The 20615-nt window shown below is 43.5% G+C and overlaps 1 long non-coding RNA gene across 1 annotated transcript; it reads right to left on the bottom strand.

Moving 5' to 3' along the window:
- Positions 1-4420: 4420 nt before the first annotated feature.
- LOC134591576 (uncharacterized) lies at positions 4421-19710 on the bottom strand. Its single transcript, XR_010088341.1, has 5 exons — positions 19663-19710; positions 19438-19548; positions 15807-15943; positions 4885-4985; positions 4421-4531 (listed from the first exon to the last, which is right to left on the bottom strand). It is a non-coding gene; the product is annotated as an uncharacterized LOC134591576 (long non-coding RNA).
- Positions 19711-20615: the final 905 nt, after the last annotated feature.

The raw sequence follows: 20615 nt of genomic DNA, 5'->3' as shown, positions 1-20615 counted from the left end.
TTTTAACAGCATCTATGGACATATTGGGACTTTTGGGACTACTGTCCCTTTAAGACTGTGATACATATTCTAGTGTACTGCCTGTAATATTATATGTGTATTAAGTTTAACCTGGGATATGTATGCAGCATTCACCTGATTGTTCGGTAGAATCACTCCATTTATTATATTGAGTGAAACTACCGAACAACCAGACCACCCAGGAATAAGTGTGCCTCCAATTACAGTTTGCAACAATGTTGCAAACGGGTAATTGGCAATCCGTGTAATGTATTCTTTGTCCTCTGGGTGGCCGCCATTCGGGAAACAAACACGTGGCGGCGGCCATCTTAAACTACCGAACAGCGGTGTTTTGCCGTCGAGTGTCTGGAACTAAAATCGGACACTTGACTAGGCAAACACCGCTGAGACCTCCATACTTCCAGAAATTCGTATGGAAACTACCGAATGACCCGCCGTTCGGTAGAAAGAACCCCACAAACAAGGGAATTCATTCAAACCCTCTCCAGGCTCTATAACACAGGCAATTCGTCTGTTTTCATTCCCTTGTTTGTGACCGACCGCAGGGCCAAAATGCATGGAACTGTTTTCGGATACTTTACCCATGCGGTCGGTCAAATCTTTGGAACCCCATATCTCCCGAACCATTCATCCGAATTACTTGAATTTTGGATATGTTGTCCCCCTGAATAAGGGCTATCCAGCGATGCTGGATTTAAAGGTGTACCCCCGGGTTTTGGGGTACATCCAGAACTTGGCTGAAAAAGTGTACCGGATAATTGAGTTTAATGTTATCTGAGGGGAGGGGATGTGTGGGCTGAACCATGTATGTGATTGGTTATTTTATGCCTCCCCCTGGGTGTGGCCTGTATGTGGATTAGTGTAATAAAAGCCAGGCTGGATGAGCCAGTCCAGAGTTCCTGTTTTACCCTCAAAGTGATGTGTCGTCTCATTATTGGGGGGAAGGATTTATTGAGTGCTGTTCCAGTTGACTGCTAGGAGTACAAGCCTATTCGTATGGTTCCTATTCAATGGTCTACAGCATTCATATGCTTGGGAGAATTTAAAAGGTTTCTCGGATTCGGTGATTGTGGTGTCTGCCAGAGTGCTTGGAGTCCTCAGGAAGCACTAGGAGCATCCATTAACGGAGGTACTCAGTCGGGGTGCCAGGTGATCCGTTACACACCGGTACTTGCTTGGCATAACCTTTCAAGAGCTGATCTGATTTTTAATATTGCACATCCAAAGTGAAACCAGAAATGAGTATATAATTTGCATGGCTTATTAAGTTTTTGGTTAGCAAAATGGAGTTTTCATTTTTTACATAACTGCTAACAAATCTTTTTTTGGCACCTAGCTAAATACTTCAATTTCCGTACCAGAACAGAGCCATGCTGATGAGACCCACAATGGCTTATTTTTGGTCATTGGATTTTTTGGACCGCAACCTGTGCTATGGTTAAAAAAACAAAACAAAACAGTGTCCACTGCTAAGGGTACCTGCAGAAATGCAGAATAAAGCCTAAAACACAATGCCTGTTTTTGCTCATCTGCATATCAAGCTGAGAACTGTGTTAGTTGTGGAAACATGCCTTCTTGAGTTTCTATAGTTGTTATGTAGTGCTAATGGTGCTACAGAGCTAGAGGTATTATCCCTATGATCTTTGTGAAACTGCCTGAGCAGTCTAAGCAAAACCGATGAGCACCAAGGCCCCTGCAAACCAGAATTGCTAATGCAGATTTATACATTTGCAGACGTATACCTAGATTATTTAAAAACCTCTGAAATTAAAATGTTTTAGTTTCTTTCTCTTCTCCTGACCTCTCCTGTCTTTCTTAACTCCCTTATGCCATTGTGACTTCTTTACCCCTGCATCACCCATTGTGTTCCTCTTAACCTGCCTTACCATTGTGCGTCTGTTAATTTACCCCATCTCAGAGAGGGGCAGGATATGATGTTTAGTCGTTCCTTCATTTACAGCAAAGTAATTAGCATTTCGTGACAGACCAGCAGGGCCGGTGCAAGGATTTTTGGGTACATAGGCGAAGATGTATTTTTCTGCCCCCCCCCCATTCAAAAATAACATCTTCACCTATGTGCCTCTTAACCAGCCCCTATCCCCGTCCATTATTGGTCCCCTAGTGTTCTTCTGACAGTCACACACACTCAATGACAAACACAGAGACTCACTGATCTGACACACACACTGATAGTCACACACACTCAATGACAAACACAGAGACTCACTGATCTGACACACACACTGATAGTCACACACACTCAATGACAAACACAGAGACTCACTGATCTGACACACACACTGATAGTCACACACAGACTCAATGACAAAGATACTCTCACTGATTTGACTCACACACACACTCACACACACTCACACACACACTCACACACACACTCTCACACACTCACACACACTCACACACAGACACACACTCACACACACACAGACACACACAGACACTCACAGACACTCACAGACACACACAGACACTGACAGACACACACAGACACTCACACACTCACACAGACACTCACACACACACACACAGACACTCACACACACACACTCTCACACACACACAGACACTCACAGACACACACAGACACTCACACACACAGACACACACACACACACACACAGACACTCACACAGACAGACACTCACACAGACAGACACTCACACACACTCACACAGACAGACACTCACACACACAGACACACACACACTCACATCACATACATTCACAAATTATTTTAATTAATAAATAATATCCACCCAGCCTCCCTACCTGGAGAGCTGGTGTGGATCATTCCCTGGGGTCCAGTGGGGCTGCTGGGCGGCGTGGGGCAGTGCTGCGATCAGGTGCGGCGAGGGAGCTCTAACCTCTCTGCTCTGCTCCCTCGCGGGCTGTCTGCTGATGCCGCGGGAGCCGGAATATGACGTCATATTCCGGCTCCCGCGGTATCACTAGACAGCGCGCGAGGGAGCAGAGCAGAGAGGTTAGAGCTCCCTCGCCGCACCTGATCGCAGCACTGCCGCGCCGGGGGCGGAGATGGTGGCCGGCAGGAGGGAGAGCTTCCCTCCTGCCGGTCACTGAAATCTTGCGCCCCCGGAGCGCCCTAAGGCGGCCGCCTGTGCCGCCTTATGGACGCGCCGGCCCTGCAGACCAGGCAGAATTCAACCAATGTCATTCTGGACTGACAGGTGCTCAGGGGAGATATCCTGGGTCTAAACAGACACTGACAGGGTCTCCTATTTTGACCTGTGCCAATTATGATCGTTGCAGGGCCTTGCCGATCACAGTGTTATCGGCATGCTTGATTTCTAGCATTACAGCTAGTAGATGGTAGAAACATACTTCTCTCTACTGTTTTAAGGGAACACTCCGGGCACCATAGCAACTTAATCAAAATTAAGTTATGGTGCCATGAGGTCCAGGGGCACTTTCTTACCTGAAGTGGTTAAACTGTTCTTGAACTGTTTAACCCGAAAGGTTGCCTCTAGTTCCGGATCTCCAATTCCCCGAGTGCCATTCAGCTTCTGAAAGTGACTAGCAGGAAGTGCAGAGTGCCACCAGGCAGGTGTGCCGCTGATGCTCCCCATTCATAATAAGGCATGCTTCCAGTTCGGCTAATTTGGCTTTAAATTTGAAATTCACTTTGAATTCTCACTTCAGTGTATAAACATGAATGTCTTTACTTATCTCAATGAACTGGTCAAGGTGCAGTGGCCATTTAGTTTTAGCCCTGCAATCTAATTTAGTAGTTTAGTAAATACAGCAATCATATGATTGCAGGGTTAATAAAACTCTAGTGGCTGTCTTCCTGACAGGCACTCGAGGCAAATTCATGTTGAGAATTGAGTCAAACTCGGTTCTCAAATTTGATTGACACAGTGCAGCAATTTGCCACACGTGAGCACAAGCTGCCCAAAGCTTACCTTTGGGAAGCATTAAATTGGCTGAGATGAAGATCACGACTAATGATTTCAGCAATGACCACAGCAAGACCAGCATGTGACACATAAGATAAGTAAAGTGCTTCTTTTAACCCTTGCAGGGGAGGTTCAATAGTCTAAATAGTTAATAGGACACTATAACGTTAGGAATACATGTTTGCATTCCTAACACTTTAATGTTCCTTTAATGAAGGAATGATTTATTTAAAATAAGTGTATTGCAATATAGTGAAGGTAACATAAACATAACATGAAAATCTGTATAATTTCTTTGTAAACAGATGACCTGTTTATAGTATGACATGAACATACATTTTTTTTCACAGGTATATTTTTCACGATGTGATTTATTCACTAATCAGTGGATTTTAAAATCAATGAGTAAAATTAGGTAAAAATAACAGATTGGAACAATTCACAGCTTTATCAACCAATGTAACTTTTTTTTTTTTTTAGATTTTTATTAAAATTTTATGAATGGGGGGCAGCAATTTGTCACTTTGTTGGGCAACATTTTCTGACGTGAAAATCTTTCCTGTTGTGTCTTCAGTCTGAAAGACAAACAATGTAAAATTAATATAGCTGACTGCTTAAAAATCAATATCATTCTAAATGTTCTATTTGTATGCCAGGTCCCAATTTTTAAATATTTAGTGCACACTATTGTCACCAAGATCACTGCAGTTCAACGAAGTGGCCTGGTGGCAGTGTTCCTGTCCTCTGAACCCTGCAATGTAAAATATTGCAGTTTTTGAGAAGCTGCAATGTTTAGATCCACCTCTAGTAGCTGTCAGGTTAGCAGCGCAGAGGTGAGTAACACCTTTATTTTTTTACTGTTATAGCAAGCCTATGAATTATTGGGCTGTATGTGAGCATAAGATAGGTGATGGTTTTAAAAGCGTACCTTGATGATTACTATGATCGATGTTTTAGTTCTCTAGCCATTCTGCAGATCTCACACCAACCGCAGAAACACATCATGAGTCCATCATTACACACAGTACCCTGAAAAATAAAATGTAGAAGCCGGAATTTAAATGAAAATAGATTGATATATAGACTAATAGCTATATTATCCAATAACATGTTATAACTTTGAAGAAGGAACACATGAAATGGACATCAGTCCTTCTGAAACTGCTATTACTCCTGCAACAAAAAGCAAATTGTCAAATACTAAGGACACACTAACACATTAAGGACAGTGTCTCTGGATGCTTTTGCAACTTACCCTGCTTTGAAAAGATCAGTTTATTAATTACGGTATTGCTAATTTGAAATTTAATTATTTGTATTGTTCACATGAAAGTGAGGCAAACTGCAAGTGTTCTTTCCTCATAACGGAAAACAATGTGGCAACTACTGTATATTTACAGCAGATTCCTCTTGTAAAGTGTCTGTCACTTTGCAGGTTTTGGGTTTAAATTAACCCTTTCTTGGTCCTTGGTCCTTGGTATTTTTCTTTGATTACATTTTTTTTTGACATTCACCTTAGTTTTTTTGTTATACGTAAGAAGACGTAAGGTGGGGGGGCGGAGACTAGCTACCAAGAGGAGCAGACGTGTGGTGCCTGAGCTCCCACATTTTGGGCATTTCTCCTGACTACCGAGCAGCTACACCTCTTGTCAGACATCACTCGAGCTGGGGAACTGCAGCTGACCGAATTGACACCTTAATAGCAGCAATTATCTGCTGGAGACCCGAGGTGCTCTGCTGCGGCCTATTACTGACGGGGCGGGGGAGAAGCGACCGATCTTCTCGAGCTCCAGTTCTTGCTGATCTCCTACCCCCCCCCCCCCTCCATCCCTGACCATTGGGGGTTATCGGGGTCGCCATTGGGCTATTGTGAACTCTCAACTTCACTTGCCTTATACTGCACACTGCGGGATTTCGTGCGCAAGATGGCAGCTGCCCCTTTACTGGTTGAAAATGGCCTGGACCCGTCCCACGAGCCTCATCTCGACCCTATCGAGTACTTACACTGCCTAGATGTGACCTTCCAGAACTTCTAGAGGGGTATTTGTAGGCGGGCGCAAGCTACCTGGCCAGAGCGGCAGGAGAATCAGGCAACATGCAGGCTGCCAGGGAAAGTGTGCTCCCCAGGGTGACACCTGCCTACCTGGGCTGAGAGCCATCCAACGCACGCCTGCGACTCATCAACCACCAATGCAGAGGATCAAGTGCCGAAGGATGAACGCACCTTCTGGGCCCGGCCCTCGGTGTTCAAGTTCGTGGACTTATGATGCAGGCTCTCACACAGGCCTGGAGCGGAGGGGCAGCCTCACAAAGGTGTATATGTGCTGCACTGCACCCGCGTTTCTCAAGGTGAACTACAACTCTACCAGGGATCCTGCCCAGGGCCGTGATGGGAGAACGAAGAGTCTGTGCAGAAAAAAACAAAACGCATCCCATCTGCAACATTGGATGAACAGACCTGGTGACATCCTTATGCAGGCTGAGGCTACCATCTCAATCTCATAGCAGCATTAGCAGTTCAACATACCATTTTGTTTTCTCACGCTGATTTTGTCTATTGTTTATCCTAGCATGTTTAACTCCGTTACCCAGCCAGTGGCACTATACATACTTTGTCAGTTAATATAACCTGATCTGTTATAACTAGACTATTTCTCGACTGACATATTACTCATCCTGTTTGATGCATGTTATTCTAAAAAAAAAATTAATAATTTTTAAGTGAGTCTATGTAATGAGTCTGTTTTCACATGTTGCTCCATCATATGGTGCTCTTGATATCACTCACGTTATGTATCTAAAGCATATATTCACTTATGTTGTGACTCCTTACTATGTGTATCATATACCTTTCTTGGCCTCAATAAAAATAAATAAGACATAAGGCCTGGATTAATCTCTTAAGGATGGATGCCCGCATGCCACTTGGGAGTATAACCAGGAAAGAGACATTCAGATATTTTCTGTTTTCCCAGTGCACCCTGTGAATTGTTACTTTTACCTAAAGTACTGGTACTCATTTTATCTAACTCAAATGAATGAATGGTTGAGCCACTGCTGCTGAGAATTGAACCCGCAACCCCGCAAGGATTGAACAAAAAGGCAGCGCCAAATCAAAAGGAATGCCACAAGATTCCTTGCTGTCAGTACCCAGAAACATCAGACTCGAGCGAAAGACCCAAAGAATTGGGAATGGGAAAGATAGATCCCATCGCATGACCCAAAAGAGGGCACTTGCATACTGGACGCAGCTCACAGTTCTCCACAAAAGAAAAAGTGCAAATAGTCGATCCCCAGTACCCTTCCCGAAAACATCCACGCTACACAACACCCCACCACAGCATGGCCTACTAGGAATCACCAATTCCCCAATGCGCATGGCCCCCAATGAATGTCAGGGAATAGGCTAATGCAAAGAGACAGGCCTCAAAATATAGTACCAGACCAGAGGGGGAACCCCACCCAATCTTGTCAGGAGCATAGCGTAGCCTGACCTTCCTGACATTAAAAAACCCCTAGAGCATGCTCCCACCAGACCAAATGCAAAGCTGTTTCCATGTTAGGCGTAAGTGACAACCATTACACCACAGAAACCCTGTCCACACCTTACCGTATCGGTTCCACGAGGCCTGAGAGACTGACCCATGGACAAATCCTTTAATCTGCCAGACCAAGCGATCACACCTCCACCGGGCACGGAGTCTCTTCCAGCTCTGCCCACCCGAAAATACCAACCATCGTGAACGAGAGAGAGTATCCGCCACTATAACGTGAATGCCAGGAATATGATCTGCCCTACAGGACAAACATTAGAGCCCCAAAATGCCGCAGCAGGCCACCTAATGGAGGGGAGGAGGCCGCCAGACGATTGACAGCTTGAACCCCCCCCCAGAGTGCCGCAGCAAAAAAGCAACCCATTTATCCCAAAACTGGGACCTCCAAACGCCACGAGCATGGGGAAGAGTTCCCCGGACACCCATTCCAGGCAGCACACCATCTAGGGCACAGAATCACCCCAAACCCAACCAAGCCACACCTCGGGAAAAGGTGTAGGACTGAATTAGAGACCTCAGGCGCCTGTCAGTAGGACCTGCCATCATACGCGCCAGATCATCCCGCAGAGCCCAAGTCACGTGACCCTGGATGTCACGCAGTCAGATCTTATGAAGCCCTAGGGCCAGCCACGTCCCGCCGTAAGCCACAAACCGGATCCGAGGCAAGCGGCCTAAACCCGCCACAGAATCAATCTCTATGCCCCAACTTCCCGAAGAGATACCCTCATGCACCTAAAAACCCCACAAATGCCTGACAAACATAGAATCAAACAGTATTTCCCTTGCTCCTCCTTGGGCACCATGCCCAAGGGGGAGACCAGACAGTCCAGTAAAGGGGGGTCGCTAAAGGTACCAGTCATGCGACCCAGAGACACCTCCCTGACAAGCGTAGTCGACCACATGCGGGAAAACCCGGACTGACCAAAGGTTCCGAACCAGCAATGAAGGGGGGACGAAAGATAGAGGAATCCAAAACCCGTGCCCACAGCCTTCCCACAGGACGATGGCTGCTCAACGGATCCTAGAACGGGCGAGCCACGGGCACATTGAGCTTACGACAACTGGCGTCGTTGCCCATAGTACCCAGATCCTCTGTCTCACTAGCCTGTCCCCGTCGGAAACACCGGGAGATGGGATGAGCACCTCCACAGGCCAAGCATTCGGTGCACGAGGCACCCCATGTACAATGATTGTCATTAAATGTGGAACAGCCTGACCTCTGCCGCGCTGCCGGATGATCCGCCCCCACCATCTGGTTCCAGAAAATTGAGGGGCGCACCACCAAACGTTGACGAAATTGCTCGACACACCTCCACCACAGGTACGACCAGCATTCCAAATGGTGTCCGGGTAGCAGAACAATGCAGAGCACTTGTGAGACGCCTCTTCCCCAATGACACTAGCCATATTAAAACGCGCAAATCCAATAACCAAAAGTCCTGGGGACCCTCTGGTTATGGATTGTTCTTTCTCTGTCTCCGACGCCTCGCCTTCCTTCTCCCTTCAGTGGAGGAGCCTCCTCCATTGGCAGGGGAGAGACAATCTCAACCAATTCTCCCTTCCCAATTTTTTTTTATAATTTCCTGCGACAGGTGAAAAAACCCCAGCGTACCAGCCCCAGCACATATAAGCGGACCCTCGCGCCACGCCGAAAACGCCCAGAGAGGCGACCCATGACCCCTTGCACAGACTGCACCACTTGAGGCCAAAAGCTGACTACCTAAGGGGGACTCCCTGCATACACTCTTATACACTTAGAGAAATCTTAGGGAAAAAAAACTCACATGTCCCAGAGCCCTATCACCCCTGGTTCTGGGTTTGTAAGGCTCTTTTGGAGAGGGGATATCCCCACACTGCTGAATTCTCCAAAGGATATATTCACTGCTGATCCTTGTTGTGCTGTGTGTAAAAACAGAAGGGGAGGACCTCCAATTGAATAGTATCACAGGTAAGTTTATTACATAAAAAAGTTAAAACCCTTACTTGGGATGTGGTGGGTATAGACTCGCAGAGTCACCCACATAAAAGCATGGACAAGTAATATCAAAAACGCTTCGTGATTGCAGTCCGATCACGTGACCGCTTCCGGGTCCGCCCCTCCAGTGACGTTCGTGTCCCGGAAGCGGTCACGTGATCGGACTGCAATCACGAAGCGTTTTTGATATTACTTGTCCATGCTTTTATGTGGGTGACTCTGCGAGTCTATACCCACCACATCCCAAGTAAGGGTTTTAACTTTTTTATGTAATAAACTTACCTGTGATACTATTCAATTGGAGGTCCTCCCCTTCTGTTTTTACACACAGCACAACAAGGATCAGCAGTGAATATATCCTTTGGAGAATTCAGCAGTGTGGGGATATCCCCTCTCCAAAAGAGCCTTACAAACCCAGAGCCAGGGGTGATAGGGCTCTGGGACATGTGAGTTTTTTTCCCCTAAGATTTCTCTAAGTGTATAAGAGTGTATTCAGATAGTCTGCACTATTATCTGTGTTTTTTATATTTGCAGATTAATTTAGCGCGCTTTTTTGGTAACTATTGTCTTTCTTTGCACATTTTTTGTGTATTGTAATTTTAAGTGCTGCCATATTATCTGTATGGGTTTTTATAGCGCTCACACATTGGTTTGATTTTGGGACTCCCTGCATGCTTGCGCCCCCTATTCCCACTAACCTAGAAAATCCCGAAGACCCGATGGTAACCCCCACAGCGAGGGACCCCCTGACTGTACGGAAGAAATAGCTCGTACTCACTAGCCGAAGCCCGTTGGGGATTGAGGTAAGTTTATTTTGAACACTATTCAGTCTTGCAGGAATTCCAGGCGTCACCTGCTGGACAGTCCCAGGAACAGTAAAAAAACGAGAAACCAGCGCACTCCCTATCTACTAAACAGCTACTTTGGTGCTGACGGATTTTGTAAGTTTTATTAAAAACACCTAATCTAGGCAAAAAACTGGGGATTTAGTTACATTATATATCCCAGTCCCAGGAACAGCAGCCAGATCCTGTGAGCAGAGCAGCGGAGAGGAGGTAAGCTCACACACCGCCGAGGAGGGCAGCCGAGGTAAGTAGCCAGGGGAGAGAGGGGGGACACAGGGACCAGGCTGCTCACTGTTTACTAGACATGCCCCTACTCGCGGTATAGCGAGTAGGGGCATCATTTACTAATACTAAGTAATCTTTACTTAGTATTAGTAAATTTGGCTGAAAGACCAATTTAGGTCTTATAGCCTTTTGGTAGATAGCTCCCTAATACCGTGGGAATTAGGGAGTTATCTACCAAGCGGCTACAACAAAAGTCCCGAAATGCTGGAGTTCCGAGGTTCTGAAGTTGCCTAAGTTCCGAAGTGGCGAAGTTCCGAAGTGTTCAAGTGCCAAATTGCCGAAGTCCCGAATTGATGAAGTCCCGAATTTCGAATGCTGAACCAAAACGAATATTTTCCCCATGCACATGCCTACTAATATCTGCTCCTTCTACTTTACCCTCCTGCTCCTTGCAAACCTTTCCTACCCCTTCCTGCTTCTCCTTTCTATTCCTTGCTGACCCCTCCTGCCTCTTCCAGAACCTTTCTGCTAATTTCTGCTCCTTCTACTTTTCCTTCCTCTATGCTGTCTCCCTCCCCCCCATCTCTCACTTACCTGATCTGTAGGCTGCCTCTGTGCTGCTCCCCTGCGGTTTCAGTCATGTAAGAGGGGCAGGGATAAGCTGTAGCTTCCTGCCTTTCTCCATTCACAGCGCCACCTACTGGCCGGCGCCAGTATTGCAGTGTATTCTCACACTGAAACCAAAAAAAGCAGCACAAGCTGAAAAATCCAGGGGGGGAGGCAAGCGCCCCCTTTTGCTCCCTCCCTGCGGACGCCCATGTCTGGTGATTGTTCCTGTTTTGTCGCCTGATACTTGTTCTCCAGATTGTTCCTGTATCCTGACCTCTGGCATCCTCTGACTTTGGCTTATCCTCGACGATCCTTCTGCTTGTGTCCTTGTCTGTACTGAAAATTGGAGCACCTTTCATGCACAGCCCCCGCGCACAGATTCACAATCCTGGTGGTTTCTAACCTTATAACCTTGGACTGTGTATATCTGCAAGGGTGAGCACAAATCTCTGCCTACCGGACTCCCACCTCAGGTAAGACCCTGACAATAAGTCAGGCTTGAATCTAGGAAACCATATGCTAATATGCCCTATTCCTATTTAACACAGTACATAGTGGTCAGTGGCCGCCATCTATTGGCCTTTTTCATAGTTACACTCACTGTAACTGTGAATTGGGCCCTGTTTCCCAGCCGATTACATTATTATAAGTGCTTGGGCAGCTTTCGGAGACCCTGGGGATCTCCATTCACAAGTCTGCGATCATGTTCAGCCACGGTTTTATGAATGAAGTTAAAGGCAAGTCAGTGCTGCAAAAAACTAATCAGTCAGCCTGGGGCTTCAACTAAGAGGTATCGAGAGGGAGGACCTTATTTATAGTGCCCAATAGGCCATATAGCACAGTAAACGCCCCTCCCCCCTCCACCACCCCTCAAAGGGTTGGAGTAACCCTTAAGTATGGAGGAATGCAGTGGAACAAAACTTGTGTGGACTGACTGTAAAATCATCAACATAAAGCTCACTTTGCAGACAGTGCAAATGCTTTAGCTGCTTCTTTCACACTGCCCATAATACACACCAGGAGCTTCTGCATGTTACTGAGAAGGGAAGGCGATGAGTGGACAAGTGAGTGCTAAGGAGAGAGTATTCAGGGTTTGTGATTAGTGAGAGAAAGCAGTTGAGAGCTGTGGGGGTTGAAAGATGAAAACGAGAGCTTAGCATTGGATATATGTTACATAATTACATAGTAACATAGCTGAAAAGAGACTTGCGTCCATCAAGTTCTGCCTTCCTCACATTTGTTTTTTGCTGTTGATCCAAAAGAAGGCAAAAAAAAAACAGTTTGAAGCACTTGCAACAAACTAGGAAAAAAATCCTTCTTGACCCCAGAATGGCAGTCAGATTTATCCTTGGATCAAGCAGTTATTACCCTACATTGAAAAAGTATATCCTTGAATATTCTGTTTTTGCAAGTATGCATCTAGTTGCTGTTTGAACATCTGTATGGACATCTGTATGTATGTATGATAAAACCACTTCTTCAGGCAGAGAAGTCCAGGCAGTCTTTGCCTTAGACAAAATCTTCTTTCTTCCAGTCTAAACGCATGACCTCGTGTCCTATGTAAAGTCCCGTTTGTGAATAGATTTCCACACAATGGTTTGAATATATTTGTATACTGTTATTATATCCCCTCTCAGGTGACGTTTTTTCTAAACTAAAGAGGTTTAAATGTATTAACCTTTCTTCATAGCTGATATGTTCCATTCCTTTTATTCATTTTGTAGCCTGCCTCTGCACTTTTTCTAGTACCATAATATCCTTCTTTAGAACAGGTGCCCAAAATTGCACAGCATATTCAATATGTGGTCTAACCAGTGATTTATAAAGAGGCAAAATGATATTCTCATCCCGAGAATGAATGCCCTTTTTCATGCATGACAATATCTTACTGGCCTTAGCCACTTCTGATTGACATTGCACAGTGTTGCATAGCTTGTTGTCTATAACAATTCCCAAGTCATTTTCGTGTGTTGTTATCCCTAATTTGCTTACATAAAGGGTATACATTGCTTGTGCATTCTTTACACCCAAGTGCATAACTTTGCATTTTTATAAATGCAGAAAATGTGTTTAGCTCCAGCACCACCTCCACCAGATACAAGACACCAGGGCAGTGTGACTGTTTTAGTATTTTCTGTTCATAAGATTCTGTAATTAGGCCCGTCATACTCATCAGGACCAGGCCCAATAGGCTCTTAATCCAGTCCTGAAAGACATCAAGACTGCTTTTTCTCATCTGGAACATAAACTTTATCAATTTTAAAGGGACACTATAGTCACCAAAACAATTTTATCTTAATGAAGCAGTTTTGATGATGCGATCATGCCCCAGCAGTCTCACTGTTTAATTCTCTGACATTTAGGAGTTAAATCATTTTGTTTATGCAGCCCTAGGCAGACAACCCTGCATGTGACTCAAACAGCCTTCCTAAACACTTCCTGTAAAAGGTCCTCTAATGTTTACACTTCCTTTATTATAAATTCTGTTTAATTTAGAGTTTCTTATCTCCTGCTCTGTAAATAGCTTGATAGACCATGCAGTAGCATCCTGTATGTAATTAAAGTTCAATTTACAAAGCAAAATAAACACTTTTAAAGTAAGTTACATCTGATTGAAAGTGACCCATTTTGTTTTCATGCAGGCTGTGTCAGTCACATACAGGGGAGATGTGGCTAAAGCTGCGTAAACAGAAACAAAATTGATTAAACTAAATTGCAGAAAATTGAGCAATGAACCTTCAGAGGCATGATCTGTACACAAACACTTCATTAAGCTAAAGCTGTTTTGGTGATTATAGTGTCTCTTTAAGTAAAGTTTAATTTCAGTTGCTTATTTGATTTACTCATAATCAATCAGCAGGGCCGGCCTTAGGCCATAAGGCACCCTGTGTGGAAAATCTTCATAGCGCCCCCCTTCCCCACCCTCCCTGGTTATAGACCTTCACATGTGTGTGTGTATAGAGGTGTAGTGTTTTTATATGGGATTTATAGGTGCAGACTATAAGTAACTGTCTCGTTAACTCGGGCATTTACAGTGTCAAGGCTTTCCTCTGGTAATACAGCTACTTATGGTCTGCAGCCAATAGAAGTGCAGGCCAGAAGTATCAAACTGCCTCCTATGCATTACAGAGGGGCAGAATAAGTATGCCACATAATACTGTGATACACAGTTGCAGGCAGACAGTCCCACACACGCTCAGTCACCGGCAGACAGTCCCACACGCTTAGTTACAGAAAGACAGCCACACACGCTTAGTTACAGGCAGACAGCCACACACAGGCAAACTCACACACAGGCACAGTTACCGTTACAGTCACACACGCACAGGCACACACAAAGGTACAGTTACAGTCACACACATACACACACTCACACTTACCTCTTTCCATTATGGGCTGGAAGAGAGAGTGCAGCTCCTGTAGTCTAGTTGTTGGAGAAGCAGGGACTACTTCCTACTCCCCCTGCCTGTGCAGCAGCTATCAGGGGCTTCTGGTAGGTTTTAGCCCCACCTCTGCTGCCATTTTAGCCCCGCCTCTGCCTCATAAAGCGTTTCCCCTGATGCCTTGCTATTTCTTTCATGGACCCGGGTGGAGAATAATGAAATCCTCCACCCGGGTACCTGCTTTAGCTCCCCACTGCACACCTGTCACCCAGCCATGTGTGAGCTGTATCGGCCGCATGGCGCCCTCTGCTCCATGGCGCCCTGTGCAGCTGCACAGCTCGCACACCCCTTAGGCCAGCCCAGTCCATCAGTCAAAAGAACTCCACAGCAGATATCATGGACAAAAGAGAACAAAGGGGAGTCTTCCATGCACTCAGATAGGGCTCAAGGAAGAGTAGATAATAAATATAAATAAAAGCAAGTGACAATGAGGGGAGTGCTGCTTTAGGGGTTATAGGGGTTAGAGTCAATGCATTTTAATATTTATCCACAAACTTCCACTTTGAGATCCATTATAATGTGGAATGATTACTTTATAAATCAATATCTCCTCTTTAAGTAAATAACTTGTTAGATAATCAGAAAAGGATAACTTTTCAATGTTTAGGTCAAGAATCCTCTTAGTAGGTTTACACAGACCTATTTCCAATCGCAACTTTTAGAGCATTCAGTTACATAGTTACATAGCTGAAAAGAGACTTCAAGTTCAGCCTTCCTCACATATGCTTTTGCTGTTGATCCAAAAGAAGGCAAAATCCCAGTCTGAAGCGCTTCCAGGAACTAGGAAAAAATTAATTCTTGACCCCAAAATAGCAGTCAGATGTCTCCTTGGATCAAGCAGCTATTACCCCACTAATTAGAAATTATATCCCTGTATGTTATGTATGTTATGTATGTTAAATTATGTTTCTTACCATTTTGATTACAGAACATGTAGAAATTCAGAACAACCTCACCAGGCAATAACTATGAATTGGCTTTCATGAGACCCACTATGCATCAAAACTATTACAGCTCATTACCTGTATCCTTGTAAATGGAACAATACCTACGCTGCATCCTTGTTTAATATAGTAGAGAAAAAACATAAAATGAAAGGTTTGTAAGACTCAATTTGTAAGTGATTGGCTGGATATTAAAGATGATACTATATGGGTAAAGATTGCAGCATAATAACTAATACAGATAGCTATACTCACTCTAATGCCATACGACAAACGCATGTGAGTACGCAATGCAGTCATGGCACCAGGAACCACCGGTAAACAGCAATTTTCTCCATATTTATTAGCTACATAACACCCAAGGCATGATGGCAAGCAAAGTCCAAATAGGCCTACAAGAGACAAACCAATTATTTCATTATACTGAATGCATTTAATACTTCTGGTAATGATTCCCTATATTCAGACAAAACTAGTCTCTCAGTTTGAGAGATGAGTTAATGATTTAAAGTTTTTCACGTAATTTTTAATTACTGAGGTTTTTCTCAGATTCTGTGCGTTAGACCTTTGGCACCTGTTATATGTTCATTATGATTTAACATTTTGTCTTTACATACAACCGTACATAGTATATTTTGTTTGTTTTAAAGGACAGATAGGTCTTTCTTCTTAGAAAGGCCCAGACTGCCTATCAGGCAAATCAAAGGATATATCTGGCCAGCCCATGCAGGGCCAACCCACAGTGAGCACCGGCTTAAAGAAGCAAATCAGTCAAAGATCTCCCTCACTGGCCCACTGCACCCATGCAAGAGGGAGCAAGATGCATTTTATCTCCGGGTGCAGATTAAGTACTCTCATTTAGCAATGCAAAGCTCAAGGAGGAAAAGTGGCACCAGGGCTGCCATCAAAAAGTTTTGGGCCCCTAACACAGCTCAAGGTCTCCAAGCCCGCCCCCAGGAATATACACACAGACACAAACACACGCACTGATACAAAAGGACACAGATACACACATGCATACATACTGACATACACATACTGACACAGACATATACACATATACAGACATACACAGTGACACACAGACACATACTAACATGCATACAGACACACACGCATAAGGACATACAGACACATACATACATAAATACAGACACATACATAAATACATACGTATTTATTTATTACTGGTATTTATAAAGCGCCAAAGATTCCACAGCTTTATAACAGAATGGCACAATCATAAAACAAAACATGGCAACAAAGAAAAAAATTTAATGACTCCTGATCAAAAGTCTGCATACCCGTGCATCTTAATACTGTGTATTGACCCTTTTAGCATCAATGACATCATGCAGTATTTTGTAATAGTTGTGTATGAGGCCCCTATTTCTTACAGGTGGTATAGCTGCCAATTCGTCTTGGCAAAATGCCTCCAGGTCATGCAAAGTCTTCGGTCGTCTTGCATGAACCCCACGTTTCAGATCTCCCCAGAATGGCTCAATGAAATTAAATTCCGGAGACTGTGATAGCCACTCCAGAACCTTCACATTTCTGCTGTAACCACTGGAGATTCAACTTGGCCTTGTGCTTAGGGTCATTGTCATGCTGGAAAGTTCAAGAGCGTCCCATGCGCAGCCTTCGTGCAGAAGAATGCAAATTGTCTGATAACATGCTGCATTCATCTTGTCATAAATTTTCACAAGATTCCCCATGCCTTTAGAGCTCACATCCCCCTCAAAATCAGTGAGCCAGTTGGGATGGTATTCTTTTCACTACAGGCCTTGTTGACCCCTCTCCAAACATAGCGCCTATGGGTGGGACCATAAAGCTCTATTTTGGCATCATCATTGTAAATTACAATGTGCAAAAAGCTGTGAGGCATACTGTAATCTGGCTTTTTTGTGGCATTGGCACAGTTAAGGCTTCTTTCTGGCAACTTGACCATGCAGCTAATTTTTGTTAAAGTATCATCGTATTGTGCTCTTTGAAACAACCACACCGTCTTTTTCCAGAGCAGCCTGTATTTCTCCTGAGGTTACCTGTGGGTTTTTCTTTGTATCTCAAACTATTTTTCTGGTAATTGTGGCTGAAATCTTTCTTGATCTACCTGACCTTGGTATCACGAGATCCCCGAATTTTCAACTTCCTAATAAGTGATTGAACAGTACTGACTGGCATTTTTAAGGCTTTGGATATTTTTTTATATCTTTTTCCATCTTTATAAAGTTCTATTGCCTTGTTATGCATATCTTTTGATAGTTCTTTTCTGCTCCCCATGGCTCAGTATCTAGCCTGCTTAGTGCATCCACATGAGAGCTAACAGACTAATTGACTATTTTTACACAGACACCAATTGCAATTTAAAAAGCCACAGGTGTAAAAAATGTACCTTTAATTGCCATTTTAACCTGTATGTGTCATCTTGTGTGTCTGTAACAAGGCCAAACATTTAAAGGACCACTATAGTGCCAGGAAAACATACTCGTTTTCCTGGCACTATAGTGCCCTGAGGGTGCCCCCACCCTCAGGGACCCCCTCCCACTGGACTGGATGGAGAGGAAGGGGTTAAACGTACCTCTTATTCCAGCGCCAGGCGGGGAGCTCTCCTCCTCCTCTCCTCTTCGGCTGAATGCGCATGCGCGGCAAGAGCCGCGCACGCATTCATCCAGTCTCATAGGAAAGCATTATCATTGCTTTACTATGGACGCTGGCATCTTCTCATTGTGATTTTCACAGTGAGAAGCGCGGAAGCCCTCTAGCGGCTGTCAATGAGACATCCACTAGAGGCTGGAATAACCTATAGGTAAACATAGCAATTTCTCTGAAACTGCTATGTTTATTAAAAAAAAAGGGTTACTCCTAGCTGGACCTGGCACCCAGACCACTTCATTAAGCTGAAGTGGTCTGGGTGCCTATAGTGGTCCTTTAAGGGTAAGTAAACTTTTGATCAGGGCTATTTGGGTGATTTCTGCTATCATTATGATTTAAAAAGGAGCCAAACAACTATGTTATAATAAATGGCTTCATACAATCACTATCCTTCAATAAAATATATTTTGCATGATCAGTCATATTTTTAAAATCAATGCTAACATTTCACAATTTCTGCCAGGGTATGCAAACTTTTGAGCACAACTGTACCTTCCAATGCTTACGAAGCCAAGAAATAGAGATAGGTGGATAGAAATTATAGGTATGACCATGTAGAAAACTCAGTCATACTTATAGGTTTGCTCTATATTGCCAAATGTGTTTTAATGCACCCTGCACCAACTTTCAGCTCTTAGCACTGCAAGGATTTGTGCAAATTGAAAAAGATCTAATCCTGCATCTCCGAGCTGTCAGACAGTGAAAAAAACTGACTGTGTTAATTTTGTCCAAGATTTTACATTCAGTGACCGCATGCGACATGCACAACTGAGGCTGGGCTCCTTTCCGTTTGATGAGAAAGTGCCATGCTGTAGAGCGCTCATGTGTAGACTCAAGCTATGCCAAGAGCTTAAAAAAGACATTTCATCAAACCTGTGACCTGGGCTATCCGTTTGCTGTTATTATCCATTTACAAACCAATTCCACTCATGATGGTTGGCTTGCTCTTGAGCAAAAACTTTTTATTTCATAAACTGGTGTTAAGCAGGGTTTTATTTACTGGTATGGGACAGGTCTGCTGGCAGAAAACATTTTGATTTTGTTTTGTTTAGTTTTTCTATTTTCTTTCCTCTTTTTTATTTTTTAAAGCATTATTATTATAATGAATAAAAATAGGAAGTTTTTTTTTTCTCAGTTTCCTTAAGGTTCTAAAATCCATAAAAATACATAGTTTCCTTGTAAGCTATAGAGACATGCAAATGTACGTACATTTAAATTGTATCATTCTACTTACAAATGCCACAGTCCTCACAACAGTCATACAGTCCAGTACTCCACTTTCCATCTAGAGATATAGTTCCATAGCGCGTAGTTGCAGGCTCCTCAGTAATCACTGACATTATATCTGGATGAAAAATAATCATTTAGTTACAACTGCTTCAGAACCATCAATAAGCAAAGTTTTCCACGCTCCAGTATTATATGTGCAATATAAAAAAAGGATGATCAAATTACAGACCTGATGTAGCAGTTAGCAGTTTGCAAAGATAAAGAACTAACTATCTCTTCAAGTGACTTTTGTAGAGATCACAAAGCATGCTAGACTTTATAACGAAGCAGGGGAAGAGGAACAGCATGATTGCATAACTAGTTTTGTAGTAGTAGTCCAAGGAAATCTAAAGAGAAGTGAAAAAAGTAATAGAAACTTACAAATCACATCATATATATTTTAGAGAACAAAATGCTTCCTTTTTGCCCCTTAACCTTTTAATTTCTAGATACATCTACTGAACAGACATTCGTTAAAAATGTAATGAGTCCATAATGTTCACTAAAACTGACAGGTCAATTTACTACATCCTTTAGTAATCGCCCAGTTAGGCTTACTAACACTATATCACACACTATGCAAGAAAAAAAAAACTATATGGGGAAAAAAAAAAAACTTTAGCTGAAAATGACCAACATTCCAATTACTAACAGACTTACACAGGAGAATTGAGCAATTGAGCATTTTAGTTATGAAGAAAGGTTAAAAAAGTTAAATCTCTTTAAAAAAAAGAGATGCCTCAGAGGAGATATGAGGAAAAACGGTGCCTCAGAGGAGATATGATAACATTATACAAATAAATTCGGGGCCAGAACAAACCATTATCTTGAAATCTATTCGTAAACCGGGCTAAACATAGGACACGAGGTCACACATTTAGGCTGGAAGAAAGGAGATTTTATCTAAAGCAAAGAAAAGGTTGGGTTTTCTTTACAGTAAGAACTATAAGGATATGGAATTCTTTGCTTGAAGAGGTGGTTTTATCAGAGTCCATACAGATGTTTAAACAGCAATTGGATAAATACTTGCAAAAACATAACATACAGGGATATGATTTCTAATTCGTGGGGTAATAGCTGCTTGATCCAATTAGATCTCTGACTGCCATTTTGGGGTCAAGAAGGAATTTTTTCCTAATTTGT

This window comes from Pelobates fuscus, chromosome 1 (assembly GCF_036172605.1).
Source record: "Pelobates fuscus isolate aPelFus1 chromosome 1, aPelFus1.pri, whole genome shotgun sequence".
In the NCBI taxonomy this organism is placed as follows: Eukaryota; Metazoa; Chordata; class Amphibia; order Anura; family Pelobatidae; genus Pelobates; species Pelobates fuscus.
The sequence above is the reverse complement of the archived record's forward strand: the minus strand, read 5'-3'. Positions and strand labels throughout refer to the sequence as shown.